Raw genomic sequence first — 19278 nt, 5'->3', positions numbered from 1 at the left:
GCAAAAGAAAAGGAAGTAAAGAAAAGGATTATGGAAAAGGTAGTAGAGAACAAGGTGTTTTATCGAAGGCCACCCATGTTTAGTTGCATTCGTTTACGAAAGCGACAACAGTGTTGTAAGCCAAAGATTGGTGGAGAAACTACAGTTACCAACAAGCTTTTACCCGAATCAAGCAAGGATGAAATTCAGTACATGACAATCTGTGAAAGAAGTATTATGTGATATTGCTCCCACGAACTCTTGTCATCTTCTTTTGAGATGGGCATGGCTTCATTTTAAAACACTCAATCTTGATGAGCGTTCCCAAAATTTGAGGCATGAGGGACATGAAATGAAGTTGAAATTGATGACACCAAGACAAGCCAAGAAGGATCAACATACGTTGAAGGAGAAAATAGAAAAAGAAAGAATAGAAAAAGAAGAAATATAAACTGCAGAAGGAAGGGAAATTGAAGCAAAAGAAAAGGAAGTAAAGAAAAGGATTATGGAAAAGGTAGTAGAGAACAAGGTGTTTTATCGAAGGCCACCCATGTTTAGTTGCATTCGTTTACGAAAGCGACAACAGTGTTGTAAGCCAAAGATTGGTGGAGAAACTACAGTTACCAACAAGCTTTTACCCGAATCAAGACGGGATCAAATTTAGTAGATGACAATCTGTGAAAGAAGTATTATGTGATATTGCTCCCACGAACTTTTGTCATCTTCTTTTCAGATGGGCATGGCTTCATTTTAAAACACTCAATCTTGATGAATGTTCCCTTTATTTGAGACATGAGGGACATGAAATGAATTTGAAATTCATGACACCAAGACAAGCGAAGAAGGATCAACATACGTTGAAGGAGAAAATAGAAAAAGAAAGAATAGAAAAAGAAGAAATATAAACTGCAGAAGGAAGGGAAATGGAAGAAAAAGAAAAGGAAGTAAAGAAAAAGATTATGAAAAAGGTAGTAGAGAACAAGGTCTTTTATCGAAGGCCACCCATGTTTAGTTGCATTCGTTTACGAAAGCGACAACAATATTGTAAGCCAAAGATTGGTGGAGAAACTACAGTTACCAACAAGCTTTCACCCGAATCAAGCAAGGATCAAATTCAGTACAGGATTATGTATGAAAGAAGTATTATGTGATTTTGCTCCCACGAACTCTTGTCGTCTTCTTTTGAGATGGGCATGGCTTCATTTTAAAACACTCAATCTTGATGAACGTTCCCTTTATTTGAGGCATGAGGGACATGAAATGAAGTTGAAATTTATGACACCAAGACAAGCCAAGAAGGATCAACATACGTTGAAGGAGAAAATAGAAAAAGAAAGAATAGAAAAAGAAGAAATATAAACTGCAGAAGGAAGGGAAATTGAAGCAAAAGAAAAGGAAGTAAAGAAAAGGATTATGGAAAAGGTAGTAGAGAACAAGGTGTTTTATCGAAGGCCACCCATGTTTAGTTGCATTCGTTTACGAAAGCGACAACAATGCTGTAAGCCAAAGATTGGTGGAGAAACTACAGTTACCAACAAGCTTTCACCCGAATCAAGCAAGGATCAAATTCAGTACATGACATTCTGTGAAAGAAGTATTATGTGATATTGCTCCCACGAACTCTTGTCATCTTCTTTTGAGATGGGCATGGCTTCATTTTAAAACGCTCAATCTTGATGAACGTTCCATTTATTTGAGGCATGAGGGACATGAAATGAAGTTGAAATTTATGACACCAAGCCAAGCCAAGAAGGATCAACATACGTTGAAGGAGAAAATAGAAAAAGAAAGAATAGAAAAAGAAGAAATATGAACTGCAGAAGGAAGGGAAATTGAAGAAAAAGAAAAGGAAGTAAAGAAAAAGATTATGAAAAAGATAGTAGAGAACAAGGTGTTTAATCGAAGGCCACCTATGTTTAGTTGCATTCGTTTACGAAAGCGACAACAATGTTGTAAGCCAAAGATTGGTGGAGAAACTACAGTTACCAACAAGCTTTCACCCGAATCAAGCAAGGATCAAATTCAGTACATTACAATCTGTGAAAGAAGTATTATGTGATATTGCTCCCACGAACTCTTGTCATCTTCTTTTGAGATGGGCATGGGTTCATTTTAAAATGCTCAATCTTGATGAACGTTCCCTTTATTTGAAGCATGAGGGACATGAAATGAAGTTGAAATTTATGACACCAAGACAAGCCAAGAAGGATCAACATACGTTGAAGGAGAAAATAGAAAAAAAAAGAATAGAAAAAGAAGAAAATTAAGCTGCAGAAGGAAGGGAAATTGAAGAAAAAGAAAAGGAAGTAAAGGAAAAGATTATGAAAAAGGTAGTAGAGAACAAGGTGTTTAATCGAAGGCCACCCATGTTTAGTTGCATTCGTTTACGAAAGCGACAACAATGTTGTAAGCCAAAGATTGGTGGAGAAACTACAGTTACCAACAAGCTTTCACCCGAATCAAGCAAGGATCAAATTCAGTACATGACAATCTGTGAAAGAAGTATTATGTGATATTTCTCCCACGAACTCTTGTCATCTTCTTTTGAGATGGGCATGGGTTCATTTTAAAACGCTCAATCTTGATGAACGTTCCCTTTATTTGAAGCATGAGGGACATGAAATGAAGTTGAAATTTATGACACGAAGAGAAGCCAATTAGGTTCAACATACGTTGAAGGAGAAAATACAAAAAGAAAGAATACAAAAAGAAGAAATATAAACTGCAGAAGGAAGGGAAATTGAAGAAAAAGAAAATGAAGTAAAGAAAAAGATTATCAAAAAGATAGTAGAGAACAAGGTGTTTAATCGAAGGCCACCTATGTTTAGTTGCATTCGTTTACGAAAGCGACAACAATGTTGTAAGCCAAAGATTGGTGGAGAAACTACAGTTACCAACAAGCTTTCACCCGAATCAAGCAAGGATCAAATTCAGTACATGACAATCTGTGAAAGAAGTATTATGTGATATTTCTCCCACGAACTGTTGTCATCTTCTTTTGAGATGGGCATGGGTTCATTTTAAAACGCTCAATCTTGATGAACGTTCCCTTTATTTGAAGCATGAGGGACATGAAATGAAGTTGAAATTTATGACACCAACACAAGCCAAGAAGGATCAACATACGTTGAAGGAGAAAATAGAAAAAGAAAGAATAGAAAAAGAAGAAAATTAAGCTGCAGAAGGAAGGGAAATTGAAGAAAAAGAAAAGGAAGTAAAGAAAAAGATTACGAAAAAGATAGTAGAGAACAAGGTGTTTAATCGAAGGCCACCCATGTTTAGTTGCATTCGTTTACGAAAGCGACAACAATGTTGTAAGCCAAAGATTGGTGGAGAAACTACAGTTACCAACAAGCTTTCACCCGAATCAAGCAAGGATCAAATTCAGTACATGACAATCTGTGAAAGAAGTATTATGTGATATTGCTCCCAAGAACTCTTGTCATCTTCTTTTGAGATGGGCATGGGTTCATTTTAAAACGCTCAATCTTGATGAATGTTCCCTTTATTTGAGGCATGAGGGACATGAAATGAAGTTGAAATTTATGACACCAAGACAAGCCAAGAAGGATCAACATACGTTGAAGGAGAAAATAGAAAAAGAAAGAATAGAAAAAGAAGAAAATTAAGCTGCAGAAGGAAGGGAAATTGAAGAAAAAGAAAAGGAAGTAAAGAAAAAGATTATGAAAAAGGTAGTAGCGAACAAGGTGTTTAATCGAAGGCCACCCATGTTTAGTTGCATTCGTTTACGAAAGCGACAACAATATTGTAAGCCAAAGATTGGTGGAGAAACTACAGTTACCAACAAGCTTTCACCCGAATCAAGCAAGTATCAAATTCAGTACAGGGTAATGTATGAAAGAAGTATTATGTGATATTGCTCCCACGAACTTTTGTCATCTTCTTTTGAGATGGGCATGGCTTCATTTTAAAACGCTCAATCTTGATGAATGTTCCCTTTATTTGAGGCATGAGGGACATGAAATGAATTTGAAATTCATGACACCAAGACAAGCGAAGAAGGATCAACATACGTTGCAGGAGAAAATAGAAAAAGAAAGAATAGAAAAAGAAGAAATATAAACTGCAGAAGGAAGGGAAATTGAAGCAAAAGAAAAGGAAGTAAAGAAAAGGATTATGGAAAAGGTAGTAGAGAACAAGGTGTTTTATCGAAGGCCACCCATGTTTAGTTGCATTCGTTTACGAAAGCGACAATAGTGTTGTAAGCCAAAGATTGGTAGAGAAACTACAGTTACCAACAAGCTTTCACCCGAATCAAGCAAGGATGAAATTCAGTACATGACAATCTGTGAAAGAAGTATTATGTGATATTGCTCCCACGAACTCTTGTCATCTTCTTTTGAGATGGGCATGGCTTCATTTTAAAACACTCAATCTTGATGAACGTTCCCTTAATTTGAGGCATGAGGGACATGAAATGAAGTTGAAATTGATGACACCAAGACAAGCCAAGAAGGATCAACATACGTTGAAGGAGAAAATAGAAAAAGAAAGAATAGAAAAAGAAGAAATATAAACTGCAGAAGGAAGGGAAATTGAAGCAAAAGAAAAGGAAGTAAAGAAAAGGATTATGGAAAAGGTAGTAGAGAACAAGGTGTTTTATCGAAGGCCACCCATGTTTAGTTGCATTCGTTTACGAAAGCGACAACAGTGTTGTAAGCCAAAGATTGGTGGAGAAACTACAGTTACCAACAAGCTTTTACCCGAATCAAGCAAGGATCAAATTCAGTACATGACAATCTGTGAAAGAAGTATTATGTGATATTTCTCCCACGAACTCTTGTCATCTTCTTTTGAGATGGGCATGGGTTCATTTTAAAACGCTCAATCTTGATGAACGTTCCCTTTATTTGAAGCATGAGGGACATGAAATGAAGTTGAAATTTATGACACCAAGACAAGCCAAGAAGGATCAACATACGTTGAAGGAGAAAATACAAAAAGAAAGAATACAAAAAGAAGAAATATAAACTGCAGAAGGAAGGGAAATTGAAGAAAAAGAAAAGGAAGTAAAGGAAAAGATTATGAAAAAGGTAGTAGAGAACAAGGTGTTTAATCGAAGGCCACCCATGTTTAGTTGCATTCGTTTACGAAAGCGACAACAATGTTGTAAGCCAAAGATTGGTGGAGAAACTACAGTTACCAACAAGCTTTCACCCGAATCAAGCAAGGATCAAATTCAGTACATGACAATCTGTGAAAGAAGTATTATGTGATATTTCTCCCACGAACTCTTGTCATCTTCTTTTGAGATGGGCATGGGTTCATTTTAAAACGCTCAATCTTGATGAACGTTCCCTTTATTTGAAGCATGAGGGACATGAAATGAAGTTGAAATTTATGACACGAAGAGAAGCCAATTAGGTTCAACATACGTTGAAGGAGAAAATACAAAAAGAAAGAATACAAAAAGAAGAAATATAAACTGCAGAAGGAAGGGAAATTGAAGAAAAAGAAAATGAAGTAAAGAAAAAGATTATCAAAAAGATAGTAGAGAACAAGGTGTTTAATCGAAGGCCACCTATGTTTAGTTGCATTCGTTTACGAAAGCGACAACAATGTTGTAAGCCAAAGATTGGTGGAGAAACTACAGTTACCAACAAGCTTTCACCCGAATCAAGCAAGGATCAAATTCAGTACATGACAATCTGTGAAAGAAGTATTATGTGATATTTCTCCCACGAACTGTTGTCATCTTCTTTTGAGATGGGCATGGGTTCATTTTAAAACGCTCAATCTTGATGAACGTTCCCTTTATTTGAAGCATGAGGGACATGAAATGAAGTTGAAATTTATGACACCAACACAAGCCAAGAAGGATCAACATACGTTGAAGGAGAAAATAGAAAAAGAAAGAATAGAAAAAGAAGAAAATTAAGCTGCAGAAGGAAGGGAAATTGAAGAAAAAGAAAAGGAAGTAAAGAAAAAGATTACGAAAAAGATAGTAGAGAACAAGGTGTTTAATCGAAGGCCACCCATGTTTAGTTGCATTCGTTTACGAAAGCGACAACAATGTTGTAAGCCAAAGATTGGTGGAGAAACTACAGTTACCAACAAGCTTTCACCCGAATCAAGCAAGGATCAAATTCAGTACATGACAATCTGTGAAAGAAGTATTATGTGATATTGCTCCCAAGAACTCTTGTCATCTTCTTTTGAGATGGGCATGGGTTCATTTTAAAACGCTCAATCTTGATGAATGTTCCCTTTATTTGAGGCATGAGGGACATGAAATGAAGTTGAAATTTATGACACCAAGACAAGCCAAGAAGGATCAACATACGTTGAAGGAGAAAATAGAAAAAGAAAGAATAGAAAAAGAAGAAAATTAAGCTGCAGAAGGAAGGGAAATTGAAGAAAAAGAAAAGGAAGTAAAGAAAAAGATTATGAAAAAGGTAGTAGCGAACAAGGTGTTTAATCGAAGGCCACCCATGTTTAGTTGCATTCGTTTACGAAAGCGACAACAATATTGTAAGCCAAAGATTGGTGGAGAAACTACAGTTACCAACAAGCTTTCACCCGAATCAAGCAAGTATCAAATTCAGTACAGGGTAATGTATGAAAGAAGTATTATGTGATATTGCTCCCACGAACTTTTGTCATCTTCTTTTGAGATGGGCATGGCTTCATTTTAAAACGCTCAATCTTGATGAATGTTCCCTTTATTTGAGGCATGAGGGACATGAAATGAATTTGAAATTCATGACACCAAGACAAGCGAAGAAGGATCAACATACGTTGCAGGAGAAAATAGAAAAAGAAAGAATAGAAAAAGAAGAAATATAAACTGCAGAAGGAAGGGAAATTGAAGCAAAAGAAAAGGAAGTAAAGAAAAGGATTATGGAAAAGGTAGTAGAGAACAAGGTGTTTTATCGAAGGCCACCCATGTTTAGTTGCATTCGTTTACGAAAGCGACAATAGTGTTGTAAGCCAAAGATTGGTAGAGAAACTACAGTTACCAACAAGCTTTCACCCGAATCAAGCAAGGATGAAATTCAGTACATGACAATCTGTGAAAGAAGTATTATGTGATATTGCTCCCACGAACTCTTGTCATCTTCTTTTGAGATGGGCATGGCTTCATTTTAAAACACTCAATCTTGATGAACGTTCCCTTAATTTGAGGCATGAGGGACATGAAATGAAGTTGAAATTGATGACACCAAGACAAGCCAAGAAGGATCAACATACGTTGAAGGAGAAAATAGAAAAAGAAAGAATAGAAAAAGAAGAAATATAAACTGCAGAAGGAAGGGAAATTGAAGCAAAAGAAAAGGAAGTAAAGAAAAGGATTATGGAAAAGGTAGTAGAGAACAAGGTGTTTTATCGAAGGCCACCCATGTTTAGTTGCATTCGTTTACGAAAGCGACAACAGTGTTGTAAGCCAAAGATTGGTGGAGAAACTACAGTTACCAACAAGCTTTTACCCGAATCAAGCAAGGATCAAATTCAGTACATGACAATCTGTGAAAGAAGTATTATGTGATATTTCTCCCACGAACTCTTGTCATCTTCTTTTGAGATGGGCATGGGTTCATTTTAAAACGCTCAATCTTGATGAACGTTCCCTTTATTTGAAGCATGAGGGACATGAAATGAAGTTGAAATTTATGACACGAAGAGAAGCCAATTAGGTTCAACATACGTTGAAGGAGAAAATACAAAAAGAAAGAATACAAAAAGAAGAAATATAAACTGCAGAAGGAAGGGAAATTGAAGAAAAAGAAAATGAAGTAAAGAAAAAGATTATCAAAAAGATAGTAGAGAACAAGGTGTTTAATCGAAGGCCACCTATGTTTAGTTGCATTCGTTTACGAAAGCGACAACAATGTTGTAAGCCAAAGATTGGTGGAGAAACTACAGTTACCAACAAGCTTTCACCCGAATCAAGCAAGGATCAAATTCAGTACATGACAATCTGTGAAAGAAGTATTATGTGATATTTCTCCCACGAACTGTTGTCATCTTCTTTTGAGATGGGCATGGGTTCATTTTAAAACGCTCAATCTTGATGAACGTTCCCTTTATTTGAAGCATGAGGGACATGAAATGAAGTTGAAATTTATGACACCAACACAAGCCAAGAAGGATCAACATACGTTGAAGGAGAAAATAGAAAAAGAAAGAATAGAAAAAGAAGAAAATTAAGCTGCAGAAGGAAGGGAAATTGAAGAAAAAGAAAAGGAAGTAAAGAAAAAGATTACGAAAAAGATAGTAGAGAACAAGGTGTTTAATCGAAGGCCACCCATGTTTAGTTGCATTCGTTTACGAAAGCGACAACAATGTTGTAAGCCAAAGATTGGTGGAGAAACTACAGTTACCAACAAGCTTTCACCCGAATCAAGCAAGGATCAAATTCAGTACATGACAATCTGTGAAAGAAGTATTATGTGATATTGCTCCCAAGAACTCTTGTCATCTTCTTTTGAGATGGGCATGGGTTCATTTTAAAACGCTCAATCTTGATGAATGTTCCCTTTATTTGAGGCATGAGGGACATGAAATGAAGTTGAAATTTATGACACCAAGCCAAGCCAAGAAGGATCAACATACGTTGAAGGAGAAAATAGAAAAAGAAAGAATAGAAAAAGAAGAAATCTAAACTGCAGAAGGAAGGGAAATTGAAGCAAAAGAAAAGGAAGTAAAGAAAAGGATTATGGAAAAGGTAGTAGAGAACAAGGTGTTTTATCGAAGGCCACCCATGTTTAGTTGCATTCGTTTACGAAAGCGACAACAATGCTGTAAGCCAAAGATTGGTGGAGAAACTACAGTTACCAACAAGCTTTCACCCGAATCAAGCAAGGATCAAATTCAGTACATGACATTCTGTGAAAGAAGTATTATGTGATATTGCTCCCACGAACTCTTGTCATCTTCTTTTGAGATGGGCATGGCTTCATTTTAAAACGCTCAATCTTGATGAACGTTCCATTTATTTGAGGCATGAGGGACATGAAATGAAGTTGAAATTTATGACACCAAGCCAAGCCAAGAAGGATCAACATACGTTGAAGGAGAAAATAGAAAAAGAAAGAATAGAAAAAGAAGAAATATGAACTGCAGAAGGAAGGGAAATTGAAGAAAAAGAAAAGGAAGTAAAGAAAAAGATTATGAAAAAGGTAGTATAGAACAAGGTGTTTAATCGAAGGCCACCCATGTTTAGTTGCATTCGTTTACGAAAGCGACAACAATATTGTAAGCCAAAGATTGGTGGAGAAACTACAGTTACCAACAAACTTTCATCCGAATCAAGCAAGGATCAAATTCAGTACCAGACAATGTGTGAAAGAAGTATGATGTGATATTGCTCCCACGAACTCTTGTCATCTACTTTTGAGATGGGCATGAGTTCATTTTAAAACGCTGAATCTTGATGAACGTTCCCTTTATTTGAGGAATGAGGGACATGAAATGAAGTTGAAATTCATGACACCAAGACAAGCCAAGAAGGATCAACATACGTTGAAGGAGAAAATAGAAAAAGAAAGAATAGAAAAAGAAGAAATATAAACTGCAGAAGGAAGGGAAATTGAAGCAAAAGAAAAGGAAGTAAAGAAAAGGATTATGGAAAAGGTAGTAGAGAACAAGGTGTTTTATCGAAGGCCACCCATGTTTAGTTGCATTCGTTTACGAAAGCGACAACAGTGTTGTAAGCCAAAGATTGGTGGAGAAACTACAGTTACCAACAAGCTTTTACCCGAATCAAGCAAGGATGAAATTCAGTACATGACAATCTGTGAAAGAAGTATTATGTGATATTGCTCCCACGAACTCTTGTCATCTTCTTTTGAGATGGGCATGGCTTCATTTTAAAACACTCAATCTTGATGAGCGTTCCCTTAATTTGAGGCATGAGGGACATGAAATGAAGTTGAAATTGATGACACCAAGACAAGCCAAGAAGGATCAACATACGTTGAAGGAGAAAATAGAAAAAGAAAGAATAGAAAAAGAAGAAATATAAACTGCAGAAGGAAGGGAAATTGAAGCAAAAGAAAAGGAAGTAAAGAAAAGGATTATGGAAAAGGTTGTAGAGAACAAGGTGTTTTATCGAAGGCCACCCTTGTTTAGTTGCATTCGTTTACGAAAGCGACAACAGTGTTGTAAGCCAAAGATTGGTGGAGAAACTACAGTTACCAACAAGCTTTTACCCGAATCAAGACGGGATCAAATTTAGTAGATGACAATCTGTGAAAGAAGTATTATGTGATATTGCTCCCACGAACTTTTGTCATCTTCTTTTCAGATGGGCATGGCTTCATTTTAAAACACTCAATCTTGATGAATGTTCCCTTTATTTGAGACATGAGGGACATGAAATGAATTTGAAATTCATGACACCAAGACAAGCGAAGAAGGATCAACATACGTTGAAGGAGAAAATAGAAAAAGAAAGAATAGAAAAAGAAAGAATAGAAAAAGAAGAAATATAAACTGCAGAAGGAAGGGAAATGGAAGCAAAAGAAAAGGAAGTAAAGAAAAAGATTATGAAAAAGGTAGTAGAGAACAAGGTCTTTTATCGAAGGCCACCCATGTTTAGTTGCATTCGTTTACGAAAGCGACAACAATATTGTAAGCCAAAGATTGGTGGAGAAACTACAGTTACCAACAAGCTTTCACCCGAATCAAGCAAGGATCAAATTCAGTACAGGATTATGTATGAAAGAAGTATTATGTGATTTTGCTCCCACGAACTCTTGTCGTCTTCTTTTGAGATGGGCATGGCTTCATTTTAAAACACTCAATCTTGATGAACGTTCCCTTTATTTGAGGCATGAGGGACATGAAATGAAGTTGAAATTTATGACACCAAGACAAGCCAAGAAGGATCAACATACGTTGAAGGAGAAAATAGAAAAAGAAAGAATAGAAAAAGAAGAAATCTAAACTGCAGAAGGAAGGGAAATTGAAGCAAAAGAAAAGGAAGTAAAGAAAAGGATTATGGAAAAGGTAGTAGAGAACAAGGTGTTTTATCGAAGGCCACCCATGTTTAGTTGCATTCGTTTACGAAAGCGACAACAATGCTGTAAGCCAAAGATTGGTGGAGAAACTACAGTTACCAACAAGCTTTCACCCGAATCAAGCAAGGATCAAATTCAGTACATGACATTCTGTGAAAGAAGTATTATGTGATATTGCTCCCACGAACTCTTGTCATCTTCTTTTGAGATGGGCATGGCTTCATTTTAAAACGCTCAATCTTGATGAACGTTCCATTTATTTGAGGCATGAGGGACATGAAATGAAGTTGAAATTTATGACACCAAGCCAAGCCAAGAAGGATCAACATACGTTGAAGGAGAAAATAGAAAAAGAAAGAATAGAAAAAGAAGAAATATGAACTGCAGAAGGAAGGGAAATTGAAGAAAAAGAAAAGGAAGTAAAGAAAAAGATTATGAAAAAGGTAGTATAGAACAAGGTGTTTAATCGAAGGCCACCCATGTTTAGTTGCATTCGTTTACGAAAGCGACAACAATATTGTAAGCCAAAGATTGGTGGAGAAACTACAGTTACCAACAAACTTTCACCCGAATCAAGCAAGGATCAAATTCAGTACATGATAATGTATGAAAGAAGTATTATGTGATATTGCTCCCACGAACTCTTGTCATCTTCTTTTGAGATGGGCATGGCTTCATTTTAAAACGCTCAATCTTGATGAACGTTCCCTTTATTTGAGGCATGAGGGACATGAAATGAAGTTGAAATTTATGACACCAAGCCAAGCCAAGAAGGATCAACATACGTTGAAGGAGAAAATAGAAAAAGAAAGAATAGAAAAAGAAGAAATATAAACTGCAGAAGGAAGGGAAATTGAAGAAAAAGAAAAGGAAGTAAAGAAAAGGATTATGGAAAAGGTAGTAGACAACAAGGTGTTTTATCGAAGGCCACCCATGTTTAGTTGCATTCGTTTACGAAAGCGACAACAATGCTGTAAGCCAAAGATTGGTGGAGAAACTACAGTTACCAACAAGCTTTCACCCGAATCAAGCAAGGATCAAATTCAGTACATGACATTCTGTGAAAGAAGTATTATGTGATATTGCTCCCACGAACTCTTGTCATCTTCTTTTGAGATGGGCATGGGTTCATTTTAAAACGCTCAATCTTGATGAACGTTCCCTTTATTTGAGGCATGAGGGACATGAAATGAAGTTGAAATTTATGACACTAAGACAAGCCAAGAAGGATCAACATACGTTGAAGGAGAAAATAGAAAAAAAAAGAATAGAAAAAGAAGAAAATTAAGGTGCAGAAGGAAGGGAAATTGAAGAAAAAGAAAAGGAAGTAAAGAAAAAGATTATGAAAAAGGTAGTAGAGAACAAGGTGTTTAATCGAAGGCCACCCATGTTTAGTTGCATTTGTTTACGAAAGCGACAACAATATTGTAAGCCAAAGATTGGTGGAGAAACTACAGTTACCAACAAGCTTTCACCCGAATCAAGCAAGGATCAAATTCAGTACAGGATAATGTATGAAAGAAGTATTATGTGATATTGCTCCCACGAACTCTTGTCATCTTCTTTTGAGATGGGCATGGCTTCATTTTAAAACACTCAATCTTGGTGAACGTTCCCTTTATTTGAGGCATGAGGGACATGAAATGAAATTGAAATTTATGACACCAAGCCAAGCCAAGAAGGATAAACATACGTTGAAGGAGAAAATAGAAAAAGAAAGAATAGAAAAAGAAGAAATATAAACTGCAGAAGGAAGGGAAATTGAAGAAAAAGAAAAGGAAGTAAAGAAAAGGATTATGGAAAAGGTAGTAGAGAACAAGGTGTTTTATCGAAGGCCACCCATGTTTAGTTGCATTCGTTTACGAAAGCGACAACAATGTTGTAAGCCAAAGATTGGTGGAGAAACTACAGTTACCAACAAGCTTTCACCCGAATCAAGCAAGGATCAAATTCAGTACATGACATTCTGTGAAAGAAGTATTATGTGATATTGCTCCCACGAACTCTTGTCATCTTCTTTTGAGATGGGCATGGCTTCATTTTAAAACGCTCAATCTTGATGAACGTTCCATTTATTTGAGGCATGAGGGACATGAAATGTAGTTGAAATTTATGACACCAAGCCAAGCCAAGAAGGATCAACATACGTTGAAGGAGAAAATAGAAAAAGAAAGAATAGAAAAAGAAGAAATATGAACTGCAGAAGGAAGGGAAATTGAAGAAAAAGAAAAGGAAGTAAAGAAAAAGATTATGAAAAAGGTAGTATAGAACAAGGTGTTTAATCGAAGGCCACCCATGTTTAGTTGCATTCGTTTACGAAAGCGACAACAATATTGTAAGCCAAAGATTGGTGGAGAAACTACAGTTACCAACAAGCTTTCACCCGAATCAAGCAAGGATCAAATTCAGTACAGGATAATGTATGAAAGAAGTATTATGTGATATTGCTCCCACGAACTCTTGTCATCTTCTTTTGAGATGGGCATGGCTTCATTTTAAAACGCTCAATCTTGATGAACGTTCCCTTTATTTGAGGCATGAGGGACATGAAATGAAGTTGAAATTTATGACACCAAGACAAGCGAAGAAGGATCAACATACGTTGAAGGAGAAAATAGAAAAAGAAAGAATAGAAAAAGAAGAAATATAAACTGCAGAAGGAAGGGAAATTGAAGCAAAATAAAAGGAAGTAAAGAAAAGGATTATGGAAAAGGTAGTAGAGAACAAGGTGTTTTATCGAAGGCCACCCATGTTTAGTTGCATTCGTTTACGAAAGCGACAACAGTGTTGTAAGCCAAAGATTGGTAGAGAAACTACAGTTACCAACAAGCTTTCACCCGAATCAAGCAAGGATGAAATTCAGTACATGACAATCTGTGAAAGAAGTATTATGTGATATTGCTCCCACGAACTCTTGTCATCTTCTTTTGAGATGGGCATGGCTTCATTTTAAAACACTCAATCTTGATGAGCGTTCCCTTAATTTGAGGCATGAGGGACATGAAATGAAGTTGAAATTGATGACACCAAGACAAGCCAAGAAGGATCAACATATGTTGAAGGAGAAAATAGAAAAAGAAAGAATAGAAAAAGAAGAAATATAAACTGCAGAAGGAAGGGAAATTGAAGCAAAAGAAAAGGAAGTAAAGAAAAGGATTATGGAAAAGGTAGTAGAGAACAAGGTGTTTTATCGAAGGCCACCCATGTTTAGTTGCATTCGTTTACGAAAGCGACAACAGTGTTGTAAGCCAAAGATTGGTGGAGAAACTACAGTTACCAACAAGCTTTTACCCGAATCAAGCAAGGATGAAATTCAGTACATGACAATCTGTGAAAGAAGTATTATGTGATATTGCTCCCACGAACTCTTGTCATCTTCTTTTGAGATGGGCATGGCTTCATTTTAAAACACTCAATCTTGATGAGCGTTCCCTTAATTTGAGGCATGAGGGACATGAAATGAAGTTGAAATTGATGACACCAAGACAAGCCAAGAAGGATCAACATACGTTGAAGGAGAAAATAGAAAAAGAAAGAATAGAAAAAGAAGAAATATAAACTGCAGAAGGAAGGGAAATTGAAGCAAAAGAAAAGGAAGTAAAGAAAAGGATTATGGAAAAGGTAGTAGAGAACAAGGTGTTTTATCGAAGGCCACCCATGTTTAGTTGCATTCGTTTACGAAAGCGACAACAGTGTTGTAAGCCAAAGATTGGTGGAGAAACTACAGTTACCAACAAGCTTTTACCCGAATCAAGACGGGATCAAATTTAGTAGATGACAATCTGTGAAAGAAGTATTATGTGATATTGCTCCCACGAACTTTTGTCATCTTCTTTTCAGATGGGCATGGCTTCATTTTAAAACACTCAATCTTGATGAATGTTCCCTTTATTTGAGACATGAGGGACATGAAATGAATTTGAAATTCATGACACCAAGACAAGCGAAGAAGGATCAACATACGTTGAAGGAGAAAATAGAAAAAGAAAGAATAGAAAAAGAAAGAATAGAAAAAGAAGAAATATAAACTGCAGAAGGAAGGGAAATGGAAGCAAAAGAAAAGGAAGTAAAGAAAAAGATTATGAAAAAGGTAGTAGAGAACAAGGTCTTTTATCGAAGGCCACCCATGTTTAGTTGCATTCGTTTACGAAAGCGACAACAATATTGTAAGCCAAAGATTGGTGGAGAAACTACAGTTACCAACAAGCTTTCACCCGAATCAAGCAAGGATCAAATTCAGTACAGGATTATGTATGAAAGAAGTATTATGTGATTTTGCTCCCACGAACTCTTGTCGTCTTCTTTTGAGATGGGCATGGCTTCATTTTAAAACACTCAATCTTGATGAACGTTCCCTTTATTTGAGGCATGAGGGACATGAAATGAAGTTGAAATTTATGACACCAAGACAAGCCAAGAAGGATCAACATACGTTGAAGGAGAAAATAGAAAAAGAAAGAATAGAAAAAGAAGAAATATAAACTGCAGAAGGAAGGGAAATTGAAGCAAAAGAAAAGGAAGTAAAGAAAAGGATTATGGAAAAGGTAGTAGAGAACAAGGTGTTTTATCGAAGGCCACCCATGTTTAGTTGCATTCGTTTACGAAAGCGACAACAATGCTGTAAGCCAAAGATTGGTGGAGAAACTACAGTTACCAACAAGCTTTCACCCGAATCAAGCAAGGATCAAATTCAGTACATGACATTCTGTGAAAGAAGTATTATGTGATATTGCTCCCACGAACTCTTGTCATCTTCTTTTGAGATGGGCATGGCTTCATTTTAAAACGCTCAATCTTGATGAACGTTCCATTTATTTGAGGCATGAGGGACATGAAATGAAGTTGAAATTTATGACACCAAGCCAAGCCAAGAAGGATCAACATACGTTGAAGGAGAAAATAGAAAAAGAAAGAATAGAAAAAGAAGAAATATGAACTGCAGAAGGAAGGGAAATTGAAGAAAAAGAAAAGGAAGTAAAGAAAAAGATTATGAAAAAGGTAGTATAGAACAAGGTGTTTAATCGAAGGCCACCCATGTTTAGTTGCATTCGTTTACGAAAGCGACAACAATATTGTAAGCCAAAGATTGGTGGAGAAACTACAGTTACCAACAAACTTTCACCCGAATCAAGCAAGGATCAAATTCAGTACATGATAATGTATGAAAGAAGTATTATGTGATATTGCTCCCACGAACTCTTGTCATCTTCTTTTGAGATGGGCATGGCTTCATTTTAAAACGCTCAATCTTGATGAACGTTCCCTTTATTTGAGGCATGAGGGACATGAAATGAAGTTGAAATTTATGACACCAAGCCAAGCCAAGAAGGATCAACATACGTTGAAGGAGAAAATAGAAAAAGAAAGAATAGAAAAAGAAGAAATATAAACTGCAGAAGGAAGGGAAATTGAAGCAAAAGAAAAGGAAGTAAAGAAAAGGATTATGGAAAAGGTAGTAGAGAACAAGGTGTTTTATCGAAGGCCACCCATGTTTAGTTGCATTCGTTTACGAAAGCGACAACAATGCTGTAAGCCAAAGATTGGTGGAGAAACTACAGTTACCAACAAGCTTTCACCCGAATCAAGCAAGGATCAAATTCAGTACATGACATTCTGTGAAAGAAGTATTATGTGATATTGCTCCCACGAACTCTTGTCATCTTCTTTTGAGATGGGCATGGCTTCATTTTAAAACGCTCAATCTTGATGAACGTTCCATTTATTTGAGGCATGAGGGACATGAAATGAAGTTGAAATTTATGACACCAAGCCAAGCCAAGAAGGATCAACATACGTTGAAGGAGAAAATAGAAAAAGAAAGAATAGAAAAAGAAGAAATATGAACTGCAGAAGGAAGGGAAATTGAAGAAAAAGAAAAGGAAGTAAAGAAAAAGATTATGAAAAAGGTAGTATAGAACAAGGTGTTTAATCGAAGGCCACCCATGTTTAGTTGCATTCGTTTACGAAAGCGACAACAATATTGTAAGCCAAAGATTGGTGGAGAAACTACAGTTACCAACAAACTTTCACCCGAATCAAGCAAGGATCAAATTCAGTACATGATAATGTATGAAAGAAGTATTATGTGATATTGCTCCCACGAACTCTTGTCATCTTCTTTTGAGATGGGCATGGCTTCATTTTAAAACGCTCAATCTTGATGAACGTTCCCTTTATTTGAGGCATGAGGGACATGAAATGAAGTTGAAATTTATGACACCAAGCCAAGCCAAGAAGGATCAACATACGTTGAAGGAGAAAATAGAAAAAGAAAGAATAGAAAAAGAAGAAATATAAACTGCAGAAGGAAGGGAAATTGAAGAAAAAGAAAAGGAAGTAAAGAAAAGGATTATGGAAAAGGTAGTAGACAACAAGGTGTTTTATCGAAGGCCACCCATGTTTAGTTGCATTCGTTTACGAAAGCGACAACAATGCTGTAAGCCAAAGATTGGTGGAGAAACTACAGTTACCAACAAGCTTTCACCCGAATCAAGCAAGGATCAAATTCAGTACAGGATTATGTATGAAAGAAGTATTATGTGATTTTGCTCCCACGAACTCTTGTCGTCTTCTTTTGAGATGGGCATGGCTTCATTTTAAAACACTCAATCTTGATGAACGTTCCCTTTATTTGAGGCATGAGGGACATGAAATGAAGTTGAAATTCATGACACCAAGACAAGCCAAGAAGGATCAACATACGTTGAAGGAGAAAATAGAAAAAGAAAGAATAGAAAAAGAAGAAATATAAACTGCAGAAGGAAGGGAAATTGAAGCAAAAGAAAAGGAAGTAAAGAAAAGGATTATGGAAAAGGTAGTAGAGAACAAGGTGTTTTATCGAAGGCCACCCATGTTTAGTTGCATTCGTTTACGAAAGCGACAACAATGCTGTAAGCCAAAGATTGGTGGAGAAACTACAGTTACCAACAAGCTTTCACCCGAATCAAGCAAGGATCAAATTCAGTACATGACATTCTGTGAAAGAAGTATTATGTGATATTGCTCCCACGAACTCTTGTCATCTTCTTTTGAGATGGGCATGGCTTCATTTTAAAACGCTCAATCTTGATGAACGTTCCATTTATTTGAGGCATGAGGGACATGAAATGAAGTTGAAATTTATGACACCAAGCCAAGCCAAGAAGGATCAACATACGTTGAAGGAGAAAATAGAAAAAGAAAGAATAGAAAAAGAAGAAATATGAACTGCAGAAGGAAGGGAAATTGAAGAAAAAGAAAAGGAAGTAAAGAAAAAGATTATGAAAAAGGTAGTATAGAACAAGGTGTTTAATCGAAGGCCACCCATGTTTAGTTGCATTCGTTTACGAAAGCGACAACAATATTGTAAGCCAAAGATTGGTGGAGAAACTACAGTTACCAACAAACTTTCACCCGAATCAAGCAAGGATCAAATTCAGTACATGATAATGTATGAAAGAAGTATTATGTGATATTGCTCCCACGAACTCTTGTCATCTTCTTTTGAGATGGGCATGGCTTCATTTTAAAACGCTCAATCTTGATGAACGTTCCCTTTATTTGAGGCATGAGGGACATGAAATGAAGTTGAAATTTATGACACCAAGCCAAGCCAAGAAGGATCAACATACGTTGAAGGAGAAAATAGAAAAAGAAAGAATAGAAAAAGAAGAAATATGAACTGCAGAAGGAAGGGAAATTGAAGAAAAAGAAAAGGAAGTAAAGAAAAAGATTATGAAAAAGGTAGTATAGAACAAGGTGTTTAATCGAAGGCCACCCATGTTTAGTTGCATTCGTTTACGAAAGCGACAACAATATTGTAAGCCAAAGATTGGTGGAGAAACTACAGTTACCAACAAACTTTCACCCGAATCAAGCAAGGATCAAATTCAGTACATGATAATGTATGAAAGAAGTATTATGTGATATTGCTCCCACGAACTCTTGTCATCTTCTTTTGAGATGGGCATGGCTTCATTTTAAAACGCTCAATCTTGATGAACGTTCCCTTTATTTGAGGCATGAGGGACATGAAATGAAGTTGAAATTTATGACACCAAGCCAAGCCAAGAAGGATCAACATACGTTGAAGGAGAAAATAGAAAAAGAAAGAATAGAAAAAGAAGAAATATAAACTGCAGAAGGAAGGGAAATTGAAGAAAAAGAAAAGGAAGTAAAGAAAAGGATTATGGAAAAGGTAGTAGACAACAAGGTGTTTTATCGAAGGCCACCCATGTTTAGTTGCATTCGTTTACGAAAGCGACAACAATGCTGTAAGCCAAAGATTGGTGGAGAAACTACAGTTACCAACAAGCTTTCACCCGAATCAAGCAAGGAT

The sequence above is a fragment of the Vigna unguiculata genome, chromosome 8, assembly GCF_037176805.1.
Source record: "Vigna unguiculata cultivar grain cowpea cultivar isolate G323 ecotype 2 chromosome 8, ASM3717680v1, whole genome shotgun sequence".
NCBI classification, from domain to species: domain Eukaryota; kingdom Viridiplantae; phylum Streptophyta; class Magnoliopsida; order Fabales; family Fabaceae; genus Vigna; species Vigna unguiculata.
This window is presented reverse-complemented; position numbering follows the sequence as displayed.